At 59.1% G+C, this 21,524-nt stretch overlaps 7 non-coding genes and 3 pseudogenes across 7 annotated transcripts; all 10 read right to left on the bottom strand.

The window, feature by feature from the left end:
* Window positions 1-486: 486 nt before the first annotated feature.
* Window positions 487-598, bottom strand: LOC124554683 (annotated as a pseudogene).
* A 736-nt stretch (window positions 599-1,334) lies between these two features.
* Window positions 1,335-1,533, bottom strand: LOC124553967. The gene has a single exon (XR_006968186.1). It is a non-coding gene; the product is annotated as a U2 spliceosomal RNA (small nuclear RNA).
* Window positions 1,534-7,472: 5,939 nt separating this feature from the next.
* Window positions 7,473-7,584, bottom strand: LOC124554677 (annotated as a pseudogene).
* Window positions 7,585-8,318: 734 nt separating this feature from the next.
* LOC124553272 lies at window positions 8,319-8,511 on the bottom strand. The gene has a single exon (XR_006968026.1). It is a non-coding gene; the product is annotated as a U2 spliceosomal RNA (small nuclear RNA).
* A 734-nt stretch (window positions 8,512-9,245) lies between these two features.
* Window positions 9,246-9,438, bottom strand: LOC124553264. Its single transcript, XR_006968025.1, has one exon. It is a non-coding gene; the product is annotated as a U2 spliceosomal RNA (small nuclear RNA).
* Window positions 9,439-10,173: 735 nt separating this feature from the next.
* Window positions 10,174-10,372, bottom strand: LOC124553958. The gene has a single exon (XR_006968185.1). It is a non-coding gene; the product is annotated as a U2 spliceosomal RNA (small nuclear RNA).
* Window positions 10,373-16,416: 6,044 nt separating this feature from the next.
* Window positions 16,417-16,509, bottom strand: LOC124554539 (annotated as a pseudogene).
* A 735-nt stretch (window positions 16,510-17,244) lies between these two features.
* Window positions 17,245-17,437, bottom strand: LOC124553257. The gene has a single exon (XR_006968024.1). It is a non-coding gene; the product is annotated as a U2 spliceosomal RNA (small nuclear RNA).
* Window positions 17,438-18,172: 735 nt separating this feature from the next.
* On the bottom strand, window positions 18,173-18,365 carry LOC124553249. Its single transcript, XR_006968023.1, has one exon. It is a non-coding gene; the product is annotated as a U2 spliceosomal RNA (small nuclear RNA).
* Window positions 18,366-19,100: 735 nt separating this feature from the next.
* Window positions 19,101-19,299, bottom strand: LOC124553952. The gene has a single exon (XR_006968184.1). It is a non-coding gene; the product is annotated as a U2 spliceosomal RNA (small nuclear RNA).
* Window positions 19,300-21,524: the final 2,225 nt, after the last annotated feature.

Here is a 21,524-nt window from a genome sequence, read left to right as displayed (position 1 = left end):
CTCTCTATTATCTAAGGCTAGGCGGCCTGTGGTACTAGCTTCCCGAGCCGCTTTCGCCTGTGGCTTTCGCCCAGCACTAACTAAGGACGAAGGGCCTGTCCTACTAGCTTCGGGGGCCCTCGCCTGTGACCTCCCGCCGGCTGACCTCTCTGGGTGCCCCAGAGAGCCAGACACGGCATCGTGTCCCATACTCACTCTCCCCCGACTGGCAGCGCCGGGGGTTGCGGAGTCTGCATTGCAGAGCCGCTGGTGTGACCGCAGCGTCTTCAACCGCGGGTCGCGTCGGCCGCAAAACCGACACTCGAAAACGGGAACCGTTTCCGGGTCGTGCAGCCTCCTGTAGTGGCGGAGAAGGGCCGAGTGGTCCTTGTACTCCCCAAAAGTTGGCCTGCCTGCAGCCTTGGTGACGAAGCAGATCCGGCAGCGGAAGACCTCCGCCGGCAGCGTCACCACAAGCTCCATTGTTCAGGTCGCGGACCTGAAACAGGAGAATAAAAGCGACCGCTTCCCGGTGCAGAAATCAGCCCATATCAGCCCATATTAAGCTGATAAGAACAGATACTACACTTTGATCTTAGCCAAAAGGCCGAGAAGCGATAAGGAAAAACCGCAAGTCGAAGGGCCTAAATGCTTGCAGCGTGTGCGCTCCACATGTGGGAGTGACACACGGTGGTACGGGCCGATATGGCAACAGGCGACCGTCGAAAACATCGCAAAAGCAAGTGCCGGAAAGAAGGACAATTCGCGAGAGCACTCGTCAACAGCCCAGTACTACCCTCCACGGCGAACAGTAAACTGCGACTCCCATTTGAACGCCGCCGGCTGCCAGGGCAGTGGAGAAGCCGTGAGGCCGCCCCACAGCAGCGCCAGGCCGGCGCGAGCTACACCGGCGCGAGGCCGGCGCGAGCTACACCTAGCCGAGTGCTTACATCGTCCACCGCCTACTGCATACGTGTGTACACACGTATTCTGCGTGCGTGCGGCGGCGACGACGACGTTCGCGAGGAGCTAAGGATATAACTCCAAAAAATTTAATTAAAATTATCTGTGGCCGGACCATATGTGACGCCAACGAGGCATCCGAAGGCACTCTTCTGTGCCCATATAAATTACCAGCCTAGTGTAATGCGGCTGCAAGAGCGTTCCGGCTAACCGCAAAAAAAAAAAAAAAAAAAAAAAAAACTTCGTAAGATAATGTTAAATTAATTACAAGAAATCGAGGTGTGTAAGCAGCTAACTACTGGGCAAATCGACAACTACAACAAGTTTTGCTACCAGCGGAATATCTGATCACTACAGAATATTAACCCATTTCAGGCTGTGTTTTAATTAATGTTAGGTGGGCCGATCCCGGCGGTACTGCAATGCCGGGCCAACCCGCGACAGAGGTGGAGCAAGCCCCTAGCACTCCGTCATGAGCCAAAAATGAGTTTAATATTCTGGTCCTGCGATGCAGGACGTATCAGATATTAAGCTGATAAGAACAGATTTTTATTTTCCGAGATAATTCTTAGTTACAGTTTTAAGAAGTATAAATTTAAGAAAGAATATTCATGACTCTATATAAATCGAGTATTACAAATTTAATGAAAATTTTAAGATAAAATATATAGTAAACGGTTCTAACCGCACTTAAATAGTTGAATCTTATTCTAATTCGTGGGTTAAGCCCACTACTTAGATATTGGAAGACCGCGTTAGGCGCGGATGCTTAAGTATATTACCTTAAGATTAATTCCGCGATAGGCGCGGCCTTAGATAATTCACACTGGGGAAAGTTTGGACCTAGTTTTAGGGTCTATTTTATTTATTGCATTCTTCTCCATGCCCTGACAGCACACTGCACATGCACGGCTGCCAGCGGCTGGTGTGCCACGCACGCAGGCGGGTCACACACAGCCGGACTTCTCCCCTCTGTCCGCCTTGCGGCAGACGTCACCGGGGTGTCGTGGCAGGAGGGCGTTGCTTCCCACGCTGGCTGGAGACTGCCGGGCAGTAGGCACACGTTCGGCGCCGCCCAGCACCGCGCCAACCGAGGTGGGGGCCATATTCGGCGGACACCACGGAGGGAGGGGCACCAGGCAGCACCGCACGCACCGCTACTGACTCGGCACTGCTGCAGTGCGGCGCGAAGATGGTGTAGCGCCGCAGGTCCCGCGTCGTGGAGGAGAGTCTCGACGCCGACGTCACGAAGGCACCGACCTCGAAGTTCTCCGACGACTGCAGTCTCGAAGGTCTCGCAGCCTGACGTCAGAGCATGCCACAGTCTAGGGGGACACATACTGGCGGTGGCCAGTAATGTGTTCCACGTAAATGTCGCGGGACCACTTGATGGTGTCAGACACCATCAGCCGCCGCATCAGTTGGCAGTAGCGGCTAGCGATGCCTAGGTGCCGAAGCACTGCATCGTTCTGGCGGTCCCACGCCCCCAGACTGCCGACAACCAGGGCGTCGACAGTGACGGAATAGCCGCGAGCGGCTAATCCGCGCGCAACGTCGGCGTACTTTATCCTCTTCAGTTGCCGAGCGTTGTCGAGCGCAATCCGCCTGTTCTCGAAGGGGATTGTCACATCAACGATGGTTACAGTCTTCGCGACCTCGTCAGTTATTACGAGGTCCGGACGCAGCCCACTGCTGTCCCCTATGACGGCTTGGTTGATCCTGATGTCAGGAACAGCAGTGTTTCCTCTTCTTGGCCGCCCTGCGACTGCTGTCGCGAGGCGGTTGAGGACCGCGTTGTGGCGATACTGCAGGGCTGCTGAGTGCACCATGCACGCGTTAATTACGTGCGGGAGCGTCTCGTTGTTGTGGCCACAGCGTCGGCAGGCTTTGTTGTTGTTGGCCCGCCCATCAAAGCGGCGACAACCGTTCAGAGGCACGACTCCGAGCCTGGCGCGATGGATAAAGCGCCAGTCTGCGAAGCGGGTGTATTTGCCTCCCGCTATGAAGTGGTTGGACGCTGTGGACTCCCTGGTGCACTCAAACACCTTCCCCTGGTCCGGTTTCCTGAGTAGAATGTGGCGCAGGCGCTGCCTCAGACACTCGCGGAGCGTCCGCGAGAGAAGACGTTTGGCGCCCCCTCCCACCCGGACATGCTCGACGCCAGTGTTGGCGGTGCGTCCCACGCTGTCATCATCGTGCTGCGGTCCATCGCCGCCATCTTCGAGGTGTCGTGTAGTCCCAGGCGCCGTCCCCTCCGTGGCCGGCTGCGTCACCCCTCCGATGCCGCCGTGTTCCGCGTCGTCAGCGATGGCGGGTCGGCCGCCGACCTCCACCTGCAACTCAGAAAGCAGCTCACTCCAGCGCCAGGTGACGCCACGCGGCGCTAGGCGCCTTGTGGCGTTCCTGACGCGCGTCCACAGTGACTGGATGTCACCTCCGTCGCATGCGAGGTCACCCTCAGTGCTGCCGCTAAGGTAGGTGGCCAAGTCGGAACGACTCGGCTCCCTCCCCAGTCGGCGGCGCGCGGCCGTAGTTAGTGTGGCCCAGGCGATGTCGCGGACGGTGGCGTCGTCGCAGTGCAGCATGCGGAAGCCATGGACGATGGTGGAGATGTCCGCAGCGTCCGCGAGCGGCGTCAGGCCGCATCCTCCCTCTCCCAGCGCGAGGTACAGCTGTTCGGTGGACGCACGCTGTGGGAGGAACAGCCATGATTTGACAGCCGCTTTCACTGCCTTGTCGAGTGCAGATAGCGGCCCCTTGCGTACCGCTCCGCCCCGCATGACAAAGTCAAGCCTAGGGAGGAGAAAGACACGCACAGCGTCAATCTTCTGCCAGGGAGCCAGCAGGGAAGCGTCCAGGTGCTGCAAGTCGCGTCGAATTGCCGCGATCGCATCCGTTGGCGTCTGCGAGACTTTGTACCCGGTGGGAACGCCAAGATGGAGGTAGGCGTCACCCGCACCGAGCACGGCTGGTTCTCCCCCTTGCAGGGCGAATACCGAGCCTAGTGTCTGCCGACGGCGGATGTGAAGCGTGGCACACTTCGACGGCTTGAAGGTAAGCCCGGCCCACGTCGCCGCCTCGCCCACAACATTGAGGAGCGTCTGCATCGCCTCCGAATCCCGCGCCAGAAGCACGATATCGTCCGCATACGCCAGTGCACTCACACTGACGCCGCTAAGCGGAATACCACACTCATTTCTGAGCGAGGTTGCGGCGCGAAGTACCGGCTCGAGCGCGAGATTAAAGACGATGGGCGACAGTGGACAGCCCTGCTTGACCCCCGCCTGGATCTCTATCTCCTCCGTTAGTCCGTCAGATGTACGGACGCGGGTGGAACAACCATCGTACATGTCGGCAATTAGATGGTGCAATTGCTCTGGTAGTCCCATCCTGCTCAGTACTCCAAGGAGGTGAGCGTGAGGCACTGAGCCAAAAGCATTCGCCAGATCAAGCCAAGCAAAGCATGCTTGGCCTCCCCTGCGCCTTGCATCATCAATTGCCGTCTGCACAATGAAGTTGTGCTCGTAGCAGCCTTCAAACGTGCGGAAGCCCTTCTGTTCTGGGGAGAGCAGGTTCAACCGCTCTGCCCAGAGAGAAGTGCGGTCCGCAACGATTGCAGCAAAGAGCTTAGAGATGGTAGAGCTCAATGCTAAAGGCCGCCAGTTTGTCACGTCCGAGACGTCCCCTTTCTTGTGGATGAGGACGGTAGTGGATATTTTCCACTGCACCGGAGTCTTCCGCTCTTTCCAGCAGCGCGAGAAGATCTTAGCTAGCACGTGGCAGCCAGGATCCTCACGTCGCAAGTCCGAGTAGGTGACTCCGTCTGCCCCAGGAGCAGTATTGCTCGCCTTCTGGAGCCGCTGTTGCACCTCTGAAGGTGTGATCGGCAGCAGGACCTCCTCGCTGACATCAGGAGGCGTGGTGGCGGCAAAGTCCGGGACAGCAGCTGGTGCATCTGAAAGAGAGAAGTCAGATTTAGCATAGATCTTTTTAAAGTGCTCCGTGAGCACGCTGCCATCGATTTGGCAGTACGGTGACGTCTCGCCAAGGACGCGCTGCATCGCCTTGCGCCGGTCCGCGCGGTACAGCTTCTGAATCTCAGACGCTGCATTCGCGTCGTACCGACGCTCGGCCGCCGCAGCGCGCCGTGCGCCACGTCCACCGCGCCGCCCACCGCGGCCGCGTGTAGGGGCAGGGGGAGGGGGATTGGCAGCAGCGTCGGCGCGGCCCTGGCCGCGGTGCGCTGCTGCTGGTGGCCCATCCTGTCGACCTCCGGCTGCCTGGCGTTGTGGCTTCGTCTCGGCGATCTCGGCGATGAAATCCTCGACGGCCGCGACGAATGCGTCCCACGGTTGGTTGTGGACGCTCTCCAGGGCCGCCAGCCAGCGCCGCTGCCTCTCCGTTAGCCGAGCGTCGGCCGGGGGAGGGGGGGGCGGAGCTGCCTCAGTTGCGCCCTGTTCGGAGGGTACAGGGGGGCCTGTCAGGTCTGGTGTAGGACGGGAGCCTTGCGGCGGGAGGTTGGGACTGGGCCGGGTGTTACGGCGTCGGCGTCTCCTCTTCTTGCTGCCAGTTCTCGGAGACGCAGCTGCAGTCCCTCCGTTCACGTCGCGCCGCTCCGTCGTCTGCGTCGGTGGTGGTGCCGTGCTGCCATCTGGCGTGGGCCGCTCAGTGCTGCTTTCGATCGCCGCGCTGGTGACAGGTGGCGCAGCGGTAGCAGCAGGGGCCGGTGTAGCTTGCGCCGGCCTGGCGCTCGGGTCGGGCGCACCGCGGCTGGTGTTCGCCGCGCCGCCAACAGATGGCCCGGCGGTCGCCAGCGGCCCGCCGCCGGCGCGAGAAACACGGGGTGTGGCTCGCGCCGGCTGACCGGACGCGCCGGCTCGCCCCGGGCCGCTGCTACGCGGACTGGGTGCCCGACGATCGCTACCAGATGGCGCAGTGGTCGTAGGGGTGGCCGGTGTAGCCCGCGCCGGCCGGGCGTCTCGAGGTGTAGCTCGCGCCGGCCTGGCGCTCGGGCCCAGCGCACCGCGGCTGTTGTTCGCCGCGCCGCCAACAGATGGCCCAGCGGTCGCCTGCGCCCTGCCGCCGGCGCGAGATACACGAGGTGTAGCTCGCGCCGGCCGCCCATGCGCGTTGGCTCGCGCCGGGCCGCTGTTACGCGGACTGGGCGGTATGATGCGCCGTCGGTCCGGGGGCGGTGGTCTGCGTCCTGCAGCACGGCGTCTGTCCCTCCGTGGGGTGACTACGTGCCACTCGTTATCTGTAACAGGAGCTTTCTGATTAGTAGCACTCCCTGCCTGAGCGGAGACGGAGTGACGGGCGTCACTCGACGTAACCGCCGGCAGGGCAGAGGAAACGCGGCGCGTGTACGTCTGCGACCGCACAAGCACCACACCATCCGGTGCATCCGCCGGGCGCGCGGCCTTTGGTGCGTCAACCGGCGGCGCGGCTGCGCCGTGAATGACAACACCAACGGTCGCGGCGAGCGAGGCAGCCTGCCTGCCACTGCCCACCCGCACCGCAGAGCCACCTGTTGGCGGCGTAGCGAATGCGGGCGGCAGTCCCAGGCCGGTACCCACGCTCCCGACAGATGGCGGGCGGGAGGCGCCTGCGGCAGCCGCACGACGTGGCCAGCGTACGCCACTGGGTGCAATGGCCGGCGCGGGCGGCGGCGAGCCGCGGCCCATGCCGGACACTGCGCCTCTGGCCGGAGCGACGCGTTCGGCGGCAGGCGTCGGCAGCGTGCTGCCTTCACCTCCCGAACTTGCGCTCGGCACTCGTGGCGACGCGGTTGACGTCGCGGAGCGTGTCGGCAGGGGGATGCCAGACCTCCTCGGCGTGCGTACACAAAGTACACACGACGCGGGGGTGGCAACCACCGCCGTCCTGGGCGTCGCAGACGCCTGCACACTCACACAGGGTGAGGGCAAGGCAGCCTGTGAGCCCACCACGCTGCTGCGGGTCAGGACCGCCGCGTATGTTAAACCTAAGTCCAGCCGGTCTGTCCTACTAGCTTCGGGGACCGGACTGGGCTGTGGCCATAGCCCCTCTCTATTATCTAAGGCTAGGCGGCCTGTGGTACTAGCTTCCCGAGCCGCTTTCGCCTGTGGCTTTCGCCCAGCACTAACTAAGGACGAAGGGCCTGTCCTACTAGCTTCGGGGGCCCTCGCCTGTGACCTCCCGCCGGCTGACCTCTCTGGGTGCCCCAGAGAGCCAGACACGGCATCGTGTCCCATACTCACTCTCCCCCGACTGGCAGCGCCGGGGGTTGCGGAGTCTGCATTGCAGAGCCGCTGGTGTGACCGCAGCGTCTTCAACCGCGGGTCGCGTCGGCCGCAAAACCGACACTCGAAAACGGGAACCGTTTCCGGGTCGTGCAGCCTCCTGTAGTGGCGGAGAAGGGCCGAGTGGTCCTTGTACTCCCCAAAAGTTGGCCTGCCTGCAGCCTTGGTGACGAAGCAGATCCGGCAGCGGAAGACCTCCGCCGGCAGCGTCACCACAAGCTCCATTGTTCAGGTCGCGGACCTGAAACAGGAGAATAAAAGCGACCGCTTCCCGGTGCAGAAATCAGCCCATATCAGCCCATATTAAGCTGATAAGAACAGATACTACACTTTGATCTTAGCCAAAAGGCCGAGAAGCGATAAGGAAAAACCGCAAGTCGAAGGGCCTAAATGCTTGCAGCGTGTGCGCTCCACATGTGGGAGTGACACACGGTGGTACGGGCCGATATGGCAACAGGCGACCGTCGAAAACATCGCAAAAGCAAGTGCCGGAAAGAAGGACAATTCGCGAGAGCACTCGTCAACAGCCCAGTACTACCCTCCACGGCGAACAGTAAACTGCGACTCCCATTTGAACGCCGCCGGCTGCCAGGGCAGTGGAGAAGCCGTGAGGCCGCCCCACAGCAGCGCCAGGCCGGCGCGAGCTACACCGGCGCGAGGCCGGCGCGAGCTACACCTAGCCGAGTGCTTACATCGTCCACCGCCTACTGCATACGTGTGTACACACGTATTCTGCGTGCGTGCGGCGGCGACGACGACGTTCGCGAGGAGCTAAGGATATAACTCCAAAAAATTTAATTAAAATTATCTGTGGCCGGACCATATGTGACGCCAACGAGGCATCCGAAGGCACTCTTCTGTGCCCATATAAATTACCAGCCTAGTGTAATGCGGCTGCAAGAGCGTTCCGGCTAACCGCAAAAAAAAAAAAAAAAAAAAAAAACTTCGTAAGATAATGTTAAATTAATTACAAGAAATCGAGGTGTGTAAGCAGCTAACTACTGGGCAAATCGACAACTACAACAAGTTTTGCTACCAGCGGAATATCTGATCACTACAGAATATTAACCCATTTCAGGCTGTGTTTTAATTAATGTTAGGTGGGCCGATCCCGGCGGTACTGCAATGCCGGGCCAACCCGCGACAGAGGTGGAGCAAGCCCCTAGCACTCCGTCATGAGCCAAAAATGAGTTTAATATTCTGGTCCTGCGATGCAGGACGTATCAGATATTAAGCTGATAAGAACAGATACTACACTTTGATCTTAGCCAAAAGGCCGAGAAGCGATAAGGAAAAACCGCAAGTCGAAGGGCCTAAATGCTTGCAGCGTGTGCGCTCCACATGTGGGAGTGACACACGGTGGTACGGGCCGATATGGCAACAGGCGACCGTCGAAAACATCGCAAAAGCAAGTGCCGGAAAGAAGGACAATTCGCGAGAGCACTCGTCAACAGCCCAGTACTACCCTCCACGGCGAACAGTAAACTGCGACTCCCATTTGAACGCCGCCGGCTGCCAGGGCAGTGGAGAAGCCGTGAGGCCGCCCCACAGCAGCGCCAGGCCGGCGCGAGCTACACCGGCGCGAGGCCGGCGCGAGCTACACCTAGCCGAGTGCTTACATCGTCCACCGCCTACTGCATACGTGTGTACACACGTATTCTGCGTGCGTGCGGCGGCGACGACGACGTTCGCGAGGAGCTAAGGATATAACTCCAAAAAATTTAATTAAAATTATCTGTGGCCGGACCATATGTGACGCCAACGAGGCATCCGAAGGCACTCTTCTGTGCCCATATAAATTACCAGCCTAGTGTAATGCGGCTGCAAGAGCGTTCCGGCTAACCGCAAAAAAAAAAAAAAAAAAAAAAAACTTCGTAAGATAATGTTAAATTAATTACAAGAAATCGAGGTGTGTAAGCAGCTAACTACTGGGCAAATCGACAACTACAACAAGTTTTGCTACCAGCGGAATATCTGATCACTACAGAATATTAACCCATTTCAGGCTGTGTTTTAATTAATGTTAGGTGGGCCGATCCCGGCGGTACTGCAATGCCGGGCCAACCCGCGACAGAGGTGGAGCAAGCCCCTAGCACTCCGTCATGAGCCAAAAATGAGTTTAATATTCTGGTCCTGCGATGCAGGACGTATCAGATATTAAGCTGATAAGAACAGATACTACACTTTGATCTTAGCCAAAAGGCCGAGAAGCGATAAGGAAAAACCGCAAGTCGAAGGGCCTAAATGCTTGCAGCGTGTGCGCTCCACATGTGGGAGTGACACACGGTGGTACGGGCCGATATGGCAACAGGCGACCGTCGAAAACATCGCAAAAGCAAGTGCCGGAAAGAAGGACAATTCGCGAGAGCACTCGTCAACAGCCCAGTACTACCCTCCACGGCGAACAGTAAACTGCGACTCCCATTTGAACGCCGCCGGCTGCCAGGGCAGTGGAGAAGCCGTGAGGCCGCCCCACAGCAGCGCCAGGCCGGCGCGAGCTACACCGGCGCGAGGCCGGCGCGAGCTACACCTAGCCGAGTGCTTACATCGTCCACCGCCTACTGCATACGTGTGTACACACGTATTCTGCGTGCGTGCGGCGGCGACGACGACGTTCGCGAGGAGCTAAGGATATAACTCCAAAAAATTTAATTAAAATTATCTGTGGCCGGACCATATGTGACGCCAACGAGGCATCCGAAGGCACTCTTCTGTGCCCATATAAATTACCAGCCTAGTGTAATGCGGCTGCAAGAGCGTTCCGGCTAACCGCAAAAAAAAAAAAAAAAAAAAAAAAACTTCGTAAGATAATGTTAAATTAATTACAAGAAATCGAGGTGTGTAAGCAGCTAACTACTGGGCAAATCGACAACTACAACAAGTTTTGCTACCAGCGGAATATCTGATCACTACAGAATATTAACCCATTTCAGGCTGTGTTTTAATTAATGTTAGGTGGGCCGATCCCGGCGGTACTGCAATGCCGGGCCAACCCGCGACAGAGGTGGAGCAAGCCCCTAGCACTCCGTCATGAGCCAAAAATGAGTTTAATATTCTGGTCCTGCGATGCAGGACGTATCAGATATTAAGCTGATAAGAACAGATTTTTATTTTCCGAGATAATTCTTAGTTACAGTTTTAAGAAGTATAAATTTAAGAAAGAATATTCATGACTCTATATAAATCGAGTATTACAAATTTAATGAAAATTTTAAGTTAAAATATATAGTAAACGGTTCTAACCGCACTTAAATAGTTGAATCTTATTCTAATTCGTGGGTTAAGCCCACTACTTAGATATTGGAAGACCGCGTTAGGCGCGGATGCTTAAGTATATTACCTTAAGATTAATTCCGCGATAGGCGCGGCCTTAGATAATTCACACTGGGGAAAGTTTGGACCTAGTTTTAGGGTCTATTTTATTTATTGCATTCTTCTCCATGCCCTGACAGCACACTGCACATGCACGGCTGCCAGCGGCTGGTGTGCCACGCACGCAGGCGGGTCACACACAGCCGGACTTCTCCCCTCTGTCCGCCTTGCGGCAGACGTCACCGGGGTGTCGTGGCAGGAGGGCGTTGCTTCCCACGCTGGCTGGAGACTGCCGGGCAGTAGGCACACGTTCGGCGCCGCCCAGCACCGCGCCAACCGAGGTGGGGGCCATATTCGGCGGACACCACGGAGGGAGGGGCACCAGGCAGCACCGCACGCACCGCTACTGACTCGGCACTGCTGCAGTGCGGCGCGAAGATGGTGTAGCGCCGCGGTCCCGCGTCGTGGAGGAGAATCTCGACGCCGACGTCACGAAGGCACCGACCTCGAAGTTCTCCGACGACTGCAGTCTCGAAGGTCTCGCAGCCTGACGTCAGAGCATGCCACAGTCTAGGGGGACACATACTGGCGGTGGCCAGTAATGTGTTCCACGTAGATGTCGCGGGACCACTTGATGGTGTCAGACACCATCAGCCGCCGCATCAGTTGGCAGTAGCGGCTAGCGATGCCTAGGTGCCGAAGCACTGCATCGTTCTGGCGGTCCCACGCCCCCAGACTGCCGACAACCAGGGCGTCGACAGTGACGGAATAGCCGCGAGCGGCTAATCCGCGCGCAACGTCGGCGTACTTTATCCTCTTCAGTTGCCGAGCGTTGTCGAGCGCAATCCGCCTGTTCTCGAAGGGGATTGTCACATCAACGATGGTTACAGTCTTCGCGACCTCGTCAGTTATTACGAGGTCCGGACGCAGCCCACTGCTGTCCCCTATGACGGCTTGGTTGATCCTGATGTCAGGAACAGCAGTGTTTCCTCTTCTTGGCCGCCCTGCGACTGCTGTCGCGAGGCGGTTGAGGACCGCGTTGTGGCGATACTGCAGGGCTGCTGAGTGCACCATGCACGCGTTAATTACGTGCGGGAGCGTCTCGTTGTTGTGGCCACAGCGTCGGCAGGCTTTGTTGTTGTTGGCCCGCCCATCAAAGCGGCGACAACCGTTCAGAGGCACGACTCCGAGCCTGGCGCGATGGATAAAGCGCCAGTCTGCGAAGCGGGTGTATTTGCCTCCCGCTATGAAGTGGTTGGACGCTGTGGACTCCCTGGTGCACTCAAACACCTTCCCCTGGTCCGGTTTCCTGAGTAGAATGTGGCGCAGGCGCTGCCTCAGACACTCGCGGAGCGTCCGCGAGAGAAGACGTTTGGCGCCCCCTCCCACCCGGACATGCTCGACGCCAGTGTTGGCGGTGCGTCCCACGCTGTCATCATCGTGTTGCGGTCCATCGCCGCCATCTTCGAGGTGTCGTGTAGTCCCAGGCGCCGTCCCCTCCGTGGCCGGCTGCGTCACCCCTCCGATGCCGCCGTGTTCCGCGTCGTCAGCGATGGCGGGTCGGCCGCCGACCTCCACCTGCAACTCAGAAAGCAGCTCACTCCAGCGCCAGGTGACGCCACGCGGCGCTAGGCGCCTTGTGGCGTTCCTGACGCGCGTCCACAGTGACTGGATGTCACCTCCGTCGCGTGCGAGGTCACCCTCAGTGCTGCCGCTAAGGTAGGTGGCCAAGTCGGAACGACTCGGCTCCCTCCCCAGTCGGCGGCGCGCGGCCGTAGTTAGAGTGGCCCAGGCGGTGTCGCGGACGGTGGCGTCGTCGCAGTGCAGCATGCGGAAGCCATGGACGATGGTGGAGATGTCCGCAGCGTCCGCGAGCGGCGTCAGGCCGCATCCTCCCTCTCCCAGCGCGAGGTACAGCTGTTCGGTGGACGCACGCTGTGGGAGGAACAGCCATGATTTGACAGCCGCTTTCACTGCCTTGTCGAGTGCAGATAGCGGCCCCTTGCGTACCGCTCCGCCCCGCATGACAAAGTCAAGCCTAGGGAGGAGAAAGACACGCACAGCGTCAATCTTCTGCCAGGGAGCCAGCAGGGAAGCGTCCAGGTGCTGCAAGTCGCGTCGAATTGCCGCGATCGCATCCGTTGGCGTCTGCGTGACTTTGTACCCGGTGGGAACGCCAAGATGGAGGTAGGCGTCACCCGCACCGAGCACGGCTGGTTCTCCCCCTTGCAGGGCGAATACCGAGCCTAGTGTCTGCCGACGGCGGATGTGAAGCGTGGCACACTTCGACGGCTTGAAGGTAAGCCCGGCCCACGTCGCCGCCTCACCCACAACATTGAGGAGCGTCTGCATCGCCTCCGAATCCCGCGCCAGAAGCACGATATCGTCCGCATACGCCAGTGCACTCACACTGACGCCGCTAAGCGGAATACCACACTCATTTCTGAGTGAGGTTGCGGCGCGAAGTACCGGCTCGAGCGCGAGGTTAAAGACGATGGGCGACAGTGGACAGCCCTGCTTGACCCCCGCCTGGATCTCTATCTCCTCCGTTAGTCCGTCAGATGTACGGACGCGGGTGGAGCAACCATCGTACATGTCGGCAATTAGATGGTGCAATTGCTCTGGTAGTCCCATCCTGCTCAGTACTCCAAGGAGGTGAGCGTGAGGCACTGAGCCGAAAGCATTCGCCAGATCAAGCCAAGCAAAGCATGCTTGGCCTCCCCTGCGCCTTGCATCATCAATTGCCGTCTGCACAATGAAGTTGTGCTCGTAGCAGCCTTCAAACGTGCGGAAGCCCTTCTGTTCTGGGGAGAGCAGGTTCAACCGCTCTGCCCAGAGAGAAGTGCGGTCCGCAACGATTGCAGCAAAGAGCTTAGAGATGGTAGTGCTCAATGCTAAAGGCCGCCAGTTTGTCACGTCCGAGACGTCCCCTTTCTTGTGGATGAGGACGGTAGTGGATATTTTCCACTGCACCGGAGTCTTCCGCTCTTTCCAGCAGCGCGAGAAGATCTTAGCTAGCACGTGGCAGCCAGGATCCTCACGTCGCAAGTCCGAGTAGGTGACTCCGTCTGCCCCAGGAGCAGTATTGCTCGCCTTCTGGAGCCGCTGTTGCACCTCTGAAGGTGTGATCGGCAGCAGGACCTCCTCGCTGACATCAGGAGGCGTGGTGGCGGCAAAGTCCGGGACAGCAGCTGGTGCATCTGAAAGAGAGAAGTCAGATTTACCATAGATCTTTTTAAAGTGCTCCGTGAGCACGCTGCCATCGATTTGGCAGTACGGTGACGTCTCGCCAAGGACGCGCTGCATCGCCTTGCGCCGGTCCGCGCGGTACAGCTTCTGAATCTCAGACGCTGCATTCGCGTCGTACCGACGCTCGGCGGCCGCCGCGCGCCGTGCGCCACGTCCACCGCGCCGCCCACCGCGGCCGCGTGTAGGGGCAGGGGGAGGGGGATTGGCAGCAGCGTCGGCGCGGCCCTGGCCGCGGTGCGCTGCTGCTGGTGGCCCATCCTGTCGACCTCCGGCTGCCTGGCGTTGTGGCTTCGTCTCGGCGGTCTCGGAGATGAAGTCCTCGACGACCGCGACGAATGCGTCCCACGGTTGGTTGTGGACGCTCTCCAGGGCCGCCAGCCAGCGCCGCTGCCTCTCCGTTAGCCGAGCGTCGGCCGGGGGAGGGGGGGGCGGAGCTGCCTCAGTTGCGCCCTGTTCGGAAGGTACAGGGGGGCCTGTCAGGTCTGGTGTAGGACGGGAGCGTTGCGGCGGGAGGTTGGGACTGGGCCGGGTGTTACGGCGTCGGCGTCTCCTCTTCTTGCTGCCAGTTCTCGGAGACGCAGCTGCAGTCCCTCCGTTCGCGTCGCGCCGCTCCGTCGTCTGCGTCGGTGGTGGTGCCGTGCTGCCATCTGGCGTGGGCCGCTCAGTGCTGCTTTCGATCGCCGCGCTGGTGACAGGTGGCGCAGCGGTAGCAGCAGGGGCCGGTGTAGCTTGCGCCGGCCTGGCGCTCGGGTCGGGCGCACCGCGGCTGGTGTTCGCCGCGCCGCCAACAGATGGCCCGGCGGTCGCCAGCGGCCCGCCGCCGGCGCGAGAAACACGGGGTGTAGCTCGCGCCGGCTGACCGGACGCGCCGGCTCGCCCCTGGCCGCTGCTACGCGGACTGGGTGCCCGACGATCGCTACCAGATGGCGCAGTGGTCGTAGGGGTGGCCGGTGTAGCCCGCGCCGGCCGGGCGTCTCGAGGTGTAGCTCGCGCCGGCCTGGCGCTCGGGCCCAGCGCACCGCGGCTGTTGTTCGCCGCGCCGCCAACAGATGGCCCAGCGGTCGCCCGCGCCCTGCCGCCGGCGCGAGATACACGAGGTGTAGCTCGCGCCGGCCGCCCAGGCGCGTTGGCTCGCGCCGGACCGCTGTTACGCGGACTGGGCGGTATGATGCGCCGTCGGTCCGGGGGCGGTGGTCTGCGTCCTGCAGCACGGCGTCTGTCCCTCCTTGGGGTGACTACGTGCCACTCGTTGTCTGAAACAGAGGCTGCTTGTTTAGTAGCACTCCCTGCCTGAACGGGGACGGAGTGACGGGCGTCACTCGACGTAACCGCCGGCAGGGCAGACGAAACGCGGCGCGTGTACGTCTGCGACCGCACAAGCACCACACCATCCGGTGCATCCGCCGGGCGCGCGGCCTTTGGTGCGTCAACCGGCGGCGCGGCTGCGCCGTGAGTGACAACACCAACGGGCGCGGCGAGCGAGGCAGCCTGCCTGCCACTGCCCACCCGCACCGCAGAGCCACCTGTTGGCGGCGTAGCGAATGCGGGCGGCAGTCCCAGGCCGGTACCCACGCTCCCGACAGATGGCGGGCGGGAGGCGCCTGCGGCAGCCGCACGACGTGGCCAGCGTACGCCACTGGGTGCAATGGCCGGCGCGGGCTGCGGCGAGCCGCGGCCCATGCCGGACAAAGCGCCTCTGGCCGGAGCGACGCGTTCGGCGGCAGGCGTCGGCAGCGGGCTGCCTTCACCTCCCGAACTTGCGCTCGGCACTCGTGGCGACGCGGTTGACGTCGCGGAGCGTGTCGGCAGGGGGATGCCAGACCTCCTCGGCGTGCGCACACAGAGTACACACGACGCGGGGGTGGCAACCACCGCCGTCCTGGGCGTCGCAGACGCCTGCACACTCACACAGGGTGAGGGCAAGGCAGCCTGTGAGCCCACCACGCTGCTGCGGGTCAGGACCGCCGCGTAAGTTAATCCTAAGTCCAGCCGGTCTGTCCTACTAGCTTCGGGGACCGGACTGGGCTGTGGCCATAGCCCCTCTCTATTATCTAAGGCTAGGCGGCCTATGGTACTAGCTTCCCGAGCCGCTTTCGCCTGTGGCTTTCGCCCAGCACTAACTAAGGACGAAGGGCCTGTCCTACTAGCTTCGGGGGCCCTCGCCTGTGACCTCCCGCCGGCTGACCTCTCTGGGTGCCCCAGAGAGCCAGACACGGCATCGTGTCCCATACTCACTCTCCCCCGACTGGCAGCGCCGGGGGTTGCGGAATCTGCATTGCAGAGCCGCTGGTGTAACCGCAGCGTCTTCAGCCGCGGGTCGCGTCGGCCGCAAAACTGACACTCGAAAACGGGAACCGTTTCCGGGTCGTGCAGCCTCCTATAGTGGCGGAGAAGGGCCGAGTGGTCCTTGTACTCGCCAAAAGTAGGTCTCCCGGCAGCCTTGGTGACGAAGCAGATCCGGCAGCGGAAGACCTCCGCCGGCAGCGTCACCACAAGCTCCATTGTTCAGGTCGCGGACCTGAAACAGGAGAATAAAAGCGACCGCTTCCCGGTGCAGAAATCAGCCCATATCAGCCCATATTAAGCTGATAAGAACAGATACTACACTTTGATCTTAGCCAAAAGGCCGAGAATATTCTGGTCCTGCGATGCAGGACGTATCAGATATTAAGCTGATAAGAACAGATACTACACTTTGATCTTAGCCAAAAGGCCGAGAAGCGATAAGGAAAAACCGCAAGTCGAAGGGCCTAAATGCTTGCAGCGTGTGCGCTCCACATGTGGGAGTGACACACGGTGGTACGGGCCGATATGGCAACAGGCGACCGTCGAAAACATCGCAAAAGCAAGTGCCGGAAAGAAGGACAATTCGCGAGAGCACTCGTCAACAGCCCAGTACTACCCTCCACGGCGAACAGTAAACTGCGACTCCCATTTGAACGCCGCCGGCTGCCAGGGCAGTGGAGAAGCCGTGAGGCCGCCCCACAGCAGCGCCAGGCCGGCGCGAGCTACACCGGCGCGAGGCCGGCGCGAGCTACACCTAGCCGAGTGCTTACATCGTCCACCGCCTACTGCATACGTGTGTACACACGTATTCTGCGTGCGTGCGGCGGCGACGACGACGTTCGCGAGGAGCTAAGGATATAACTCCAAAAAATTTAATTAAAATTATCTGTGGCCGGACCATATGTGACGCCAACGAGGCATCCGAAGGCACTCTTCTGTGCCCATATAAATTACCAGCCTAGTGTAATGCGGCTGCAAGAGCGTTCCGGCTAACCGCAAAAAAAAAAAAAAAAAAAAAAAAACTTCGTAAGATAATGTTAAATTAATTACAAGAAATCGAGGTGTGTAAGCAGCTAACTACTGGGCAAATCGACAACTACAACAAGTTTTGCTACCAGCGGAATATCTGATCACTACAGAATATTAACCCATTTCAGGCTGTGTTTTAATTAATGTTAGGTGGGCCGATCCCGGCGGTACTGCAATGCCGGGCCAACCCGCGACAGAGGTGGAGCAAGCCCCTAGCACTCCGTCATGAGCCAAAAATGAGTTTAATATTCTGGTCCTGCGATGCAGGACGTATCAGATATTAAGCTGATAAGAACAGATACTACACTTTGATCTTAGCCAAAAGGCCGAGAAGCGATAAGGAAAAACCGCAAGTCGAAGGGCCTAAATGCTTGCAGCGTGTGCGCTCCACATGTGGGAGTGACACACGGTGGTACGGGCCGATATGGCAACAGGCGACCGTCGAAAACATCGCAAAAGCAAGTGCCGGAAAGAAGGACAATTCGCGAGAGCACTCGTCAACAGCCCAGTACTACCCTCCACGGCGAACAGTAAACTGCGACTCCCATTTGAACGCCGCCGGCTGCCAGGGCAGTGGAGAAGCCGTGAGGCCGCCCCACAGCAGCGCCAGGCCGGCGCGAGCTACACCGGCGCGAGGCCGGCGCGAGCTACACCTAGCCGAGTGCTTACATCGTCCACCGCCTACTGCATACGTGTGTACACACGTATTCTGCGTGCGTGCGGCGGCGACGACGACGTTCGCGAGGAGCTAAGGATATAACTCCAAAAAATTTAATTAAAATTATCTGTGGCCGGACCATATGTGACGCCAACGAGGCATCCGAAGGCACTCTTCTGTGCCCATATAAATTACCAGCCTAGTGTAATGCGGCTGCAAGAGCGTTCCGGCTAACCGCAAAAAAAAAAAAAAAAAAAAAAAAACTTCGTAAGATAATGTTAAATTAATTACAAGAAATCGAGGTGTGTAAGCAGCTAACTACTGGGCAAATCGACAACTACAACAAGTTTTGCTACCAGCGGAATATCTGATCACTACAGAATATTAACCCATTTCAGGCTGTGTTTTAATTAATGTTAGGTGGGCCGATCCCGGCGGTACTGCAATGCCGGGCCAACCCGCGACAGAGGTGGAGCAAGCCCCTAGCACTCCGTCATGAGCCAAAAATGAGTTTAATATTCTGGTCCTGCGATGCAGGACGTATCAGATATTAAGCTGATAAGAACAGATACTACACTTTGATCTTAGCCAAAAGGCCGAGAAGCGATAAGGAAAAACCGCAAGTCGAAGGGCCTAAATGCTTGCAGCGTGTGCGCTCCACATGTGGGAGTGACACACGGTGGTACGGGCCGATATGGCAACAGGCGACCGTCGAAAACATCGCAAAAGCAAGTGCCGGAAAGAAGGACAATTCGCGAGAGCACTCGTCAACAGCCCAGTACTACCCTCCACGGCGAACAGTAAACTGCGACTCCCATTTGAACGCCGCCGGCTGCCAGGGCAGTGGAGAAGCCGTGAGGCCGCCCCACAGCAGCGCCAGGCCGGCGCGAGCTACACCGGCGCGAGGCCGGCGCGAGCTACACCTAGCCGAGTGCTTACATCGTCCACCGCCTACTGCATACGTGTGTACACACGTATTCTGCGTGCGTGCGGCGGCGACGACGACGTTCGCGAGGAGCTAAGGATATAACTCCAAAAAATTTAATTAAAATTATCTGTGGCCGGACCATATGTGACGCCAACGAGGCATCCGAAGGCACTCTTCTGTGCCCATATAAATTACCAGCCTAGTGTAATGCGGCTGCAAGAGCGTTCCGGCTAACCGCAAAAAAAAAAAAAAAAAAAAAAAAACTTCGTAAGATAATGTTAAATTAATTACAAGAAATCGAGGTGTGTAAGCAGCTAACTACTGGGCAAATCGACAACTACAACAAGTTTTGCTACCAGCGGAATATCTGATCACTACAGAATATTAACCCATTTCAGGCTGTGTTTTAATTAATGTTAGGTGGGCCGATCCCGGCGGTACTGCAATGCCGGGCCAACCCGCGACAGAGGTGGAGCAAGCCCCTAGCACTCCGTCATGAGCCAAAAATGAGTTTAATATTCTGGTCCTGCGATGCAGGACGTATCAGATATTAAGCTGATAAGAACAGATTTTTATTTTCCGAGATAATTCTTAGTTACAGTTTTAAGAAGTATAAATTTAAGAAAGAATATTCATGACTCTATATAAATCGAGTATTACAAATTTAATGAAAATTTTAAGTTAAAATATATAGTAAACGGTTCTAACCGCACTTAAATAGTTGAATCTTATTCTAATTCGTGGGTTAGCCCACTACTTAAATATTGGAAGACCGCGTTAGGCGCGGATGCTTAAGTATATTACCTTAAGATTAATTCCGCGATAGGCGCGGCCTTAGATAATTCACACTGGGGAAAGTTTGGACCTAGTTTTAGGGTCTATTTTATTTATTGCATTCTTCTCCATGCCCTGACAGCACACTGCACATGCACGGCTGCCAGCGGCTGGTGTGCCACGCACGCAGGCGGGTCACACACAGCCGGACTTCTCCCCTCTGTCCGCCTTGCGGCAGACGTCACCGGGGTGTCGTGGCAGGAGGGCGTTGCTTCCCACGCCGGCTGGAGACTGCCGGGCAGTAGGCACACGTTCGGCGCCGCCCAGCACCGCGCCAACCGAGGTGGGGGCCATATTCGGCGGACACCACGGAGGGAGGGGCACCAGGCAGCACCGCACGCACCGCTACTGACTCGGCACTGCTGCAGTGCGGCGCGAAGATGGTGTAGCGCCGCGGTCCCGCGTCGTGGAGCAGAATCTCGAAGCCGACGTCACGAAGGCACCGACCTCGAAGTTCTCCGACGACTGCAGTCTCGAAGGTCTCGCAGCCTGACGTCAGAGCATGCCACAGTCTAGGGGGACACATACTGGCGGTGGCCAGTAATGTGTTCCACGTAAATGTCGCGGGACCACTTGATGGTGTCAGACACCATCAGCCGCCGCATCAGTTGGCAGTAGCGGCTAGCGATGCCTAGGTGCCGAAGCACTGCATCGTTCTGGCGGTCCCACGCCCCCAGACTGCCGACAACCAGGGCGTCGACAGTGACGGAATAGCCGCGAGCGGCTAATCCGCGCGCAACGTCGGCGTACTTTATCCTCTTCAGTTGCCGAGCGTTGTCGAGCGCAATCCGCCTGTTCTCGAAGGGGATTGTCACATCGACGATGGTTACAGTCTTCGCGACCTCGTCAGTTATTACGAGGTCCGGACGCAGCCCACTGCTGTCCCCTATGACGGCTTGGTTGATCCTGATGTCAGGAACAGCAGTGTTTCCTCTTCTTGGCCGCCCTGCGACTGCTGTCGCGAGGCGGTTGAGGACCGCGTTGTGGCGATACTGCAGGGCTGCTGAGTGCACCATGCACGCGTTAATTACGTGCGGGAGCGTCTCGTTGTTGTGGCCACAGCGTCGGCAGGCTTTGTTGTTGTTGGCCCGCCCATCAAAGCGGCGACAACCGTTCAGAGGCACGACTCCGAGCCTGGCGCGATGGATAAAGCGCCAGTCTGCGAAGCGGGTGTATTTGCCTCCCGCTATGAAGTGGTTGGACGCTGTGGACTCCCTGGTGCACTCGAACACCTTCCCCTGGTCCGGTTTCCTGAGTAGAATGTGGCGCAGGCGCTGCCTCAGACACTCGCGGAGCGTCCGCGAGAGAAGACGCTTGGCGCCCCCTCCCACCCGGACATGCTCGACGCCAGTGTTGGCGGTGCGTCCCACGCTGTCATCGTCGTGTTGCGGTCCATCGCCGCCATCTTCGAGGTGTCGTGTAGTCCCAGGCGCCGTCCCCTCCGTGGCCGGCTGCGTCACCCCTCCGATGCCGCCGTGTTCCGCGTCGTCAGCGATGGCGGGTCGGCCGCCGACCTCCACCTGCAACTCGGAAAGCAGTTCACTCCAGCGCCAGGTGACGCCACGCGGCGCTAGGCGCCTTGTGGCGTTCCTGACGCGCGTCCACAGTGACTGGATGTCACCTCCGTCGCGTGCGAGGTCACCCTCAGTGCTGCCGCTAAGGTAGGTGGCCAAGTCGGGACGACTCGGCTCCCTCCCCAGTCGGCGGCGCGCGGCCGTAGTTAGAGTGGCCCAGGCGATGTCGCGGACGGTGGCGTCGTCGCAGTGCAGCATGCGGAAGCCATGGACGATGGTGGAGATGTCCGCAGCGTCCGCGAGCGGCGTCAGGCCGCATCCTCCCTCTCCCAGCGCGAGGTACAGCTGTTCGGTGGACGCACGCTGTGGGAGGAACAGCCATGATTTGACAGCCGCTTTCACTGCCTTGTCGAGTGCAGATAGCGGCCCCTTGCGTACCGCTCCGCCCCGCATGACAAAGTCAAGCCTAGGGAGGAGAAAGACACGCACAG

The sequence above is a fragment of the Schistocerca americana genome, chromosome 1, assembly GCF_021461395.2.
Source record: "Schistocerca americana isolate TAMUIC-IGC-003095 chromosome 1, iqSchAmer2.1, whole genome shotgun sequence".
NCBI lineage: Eukaryota > Metazoa > Arthropoda > Insecta > Orthoptera > Acrididae > Schistocerca > Schistocerca americana.
The sequence above is the reverse complement of the archived record's forward strand: the minus strand, read 5'-3'. Positions and strand labels throughout refer to the sequence as shown.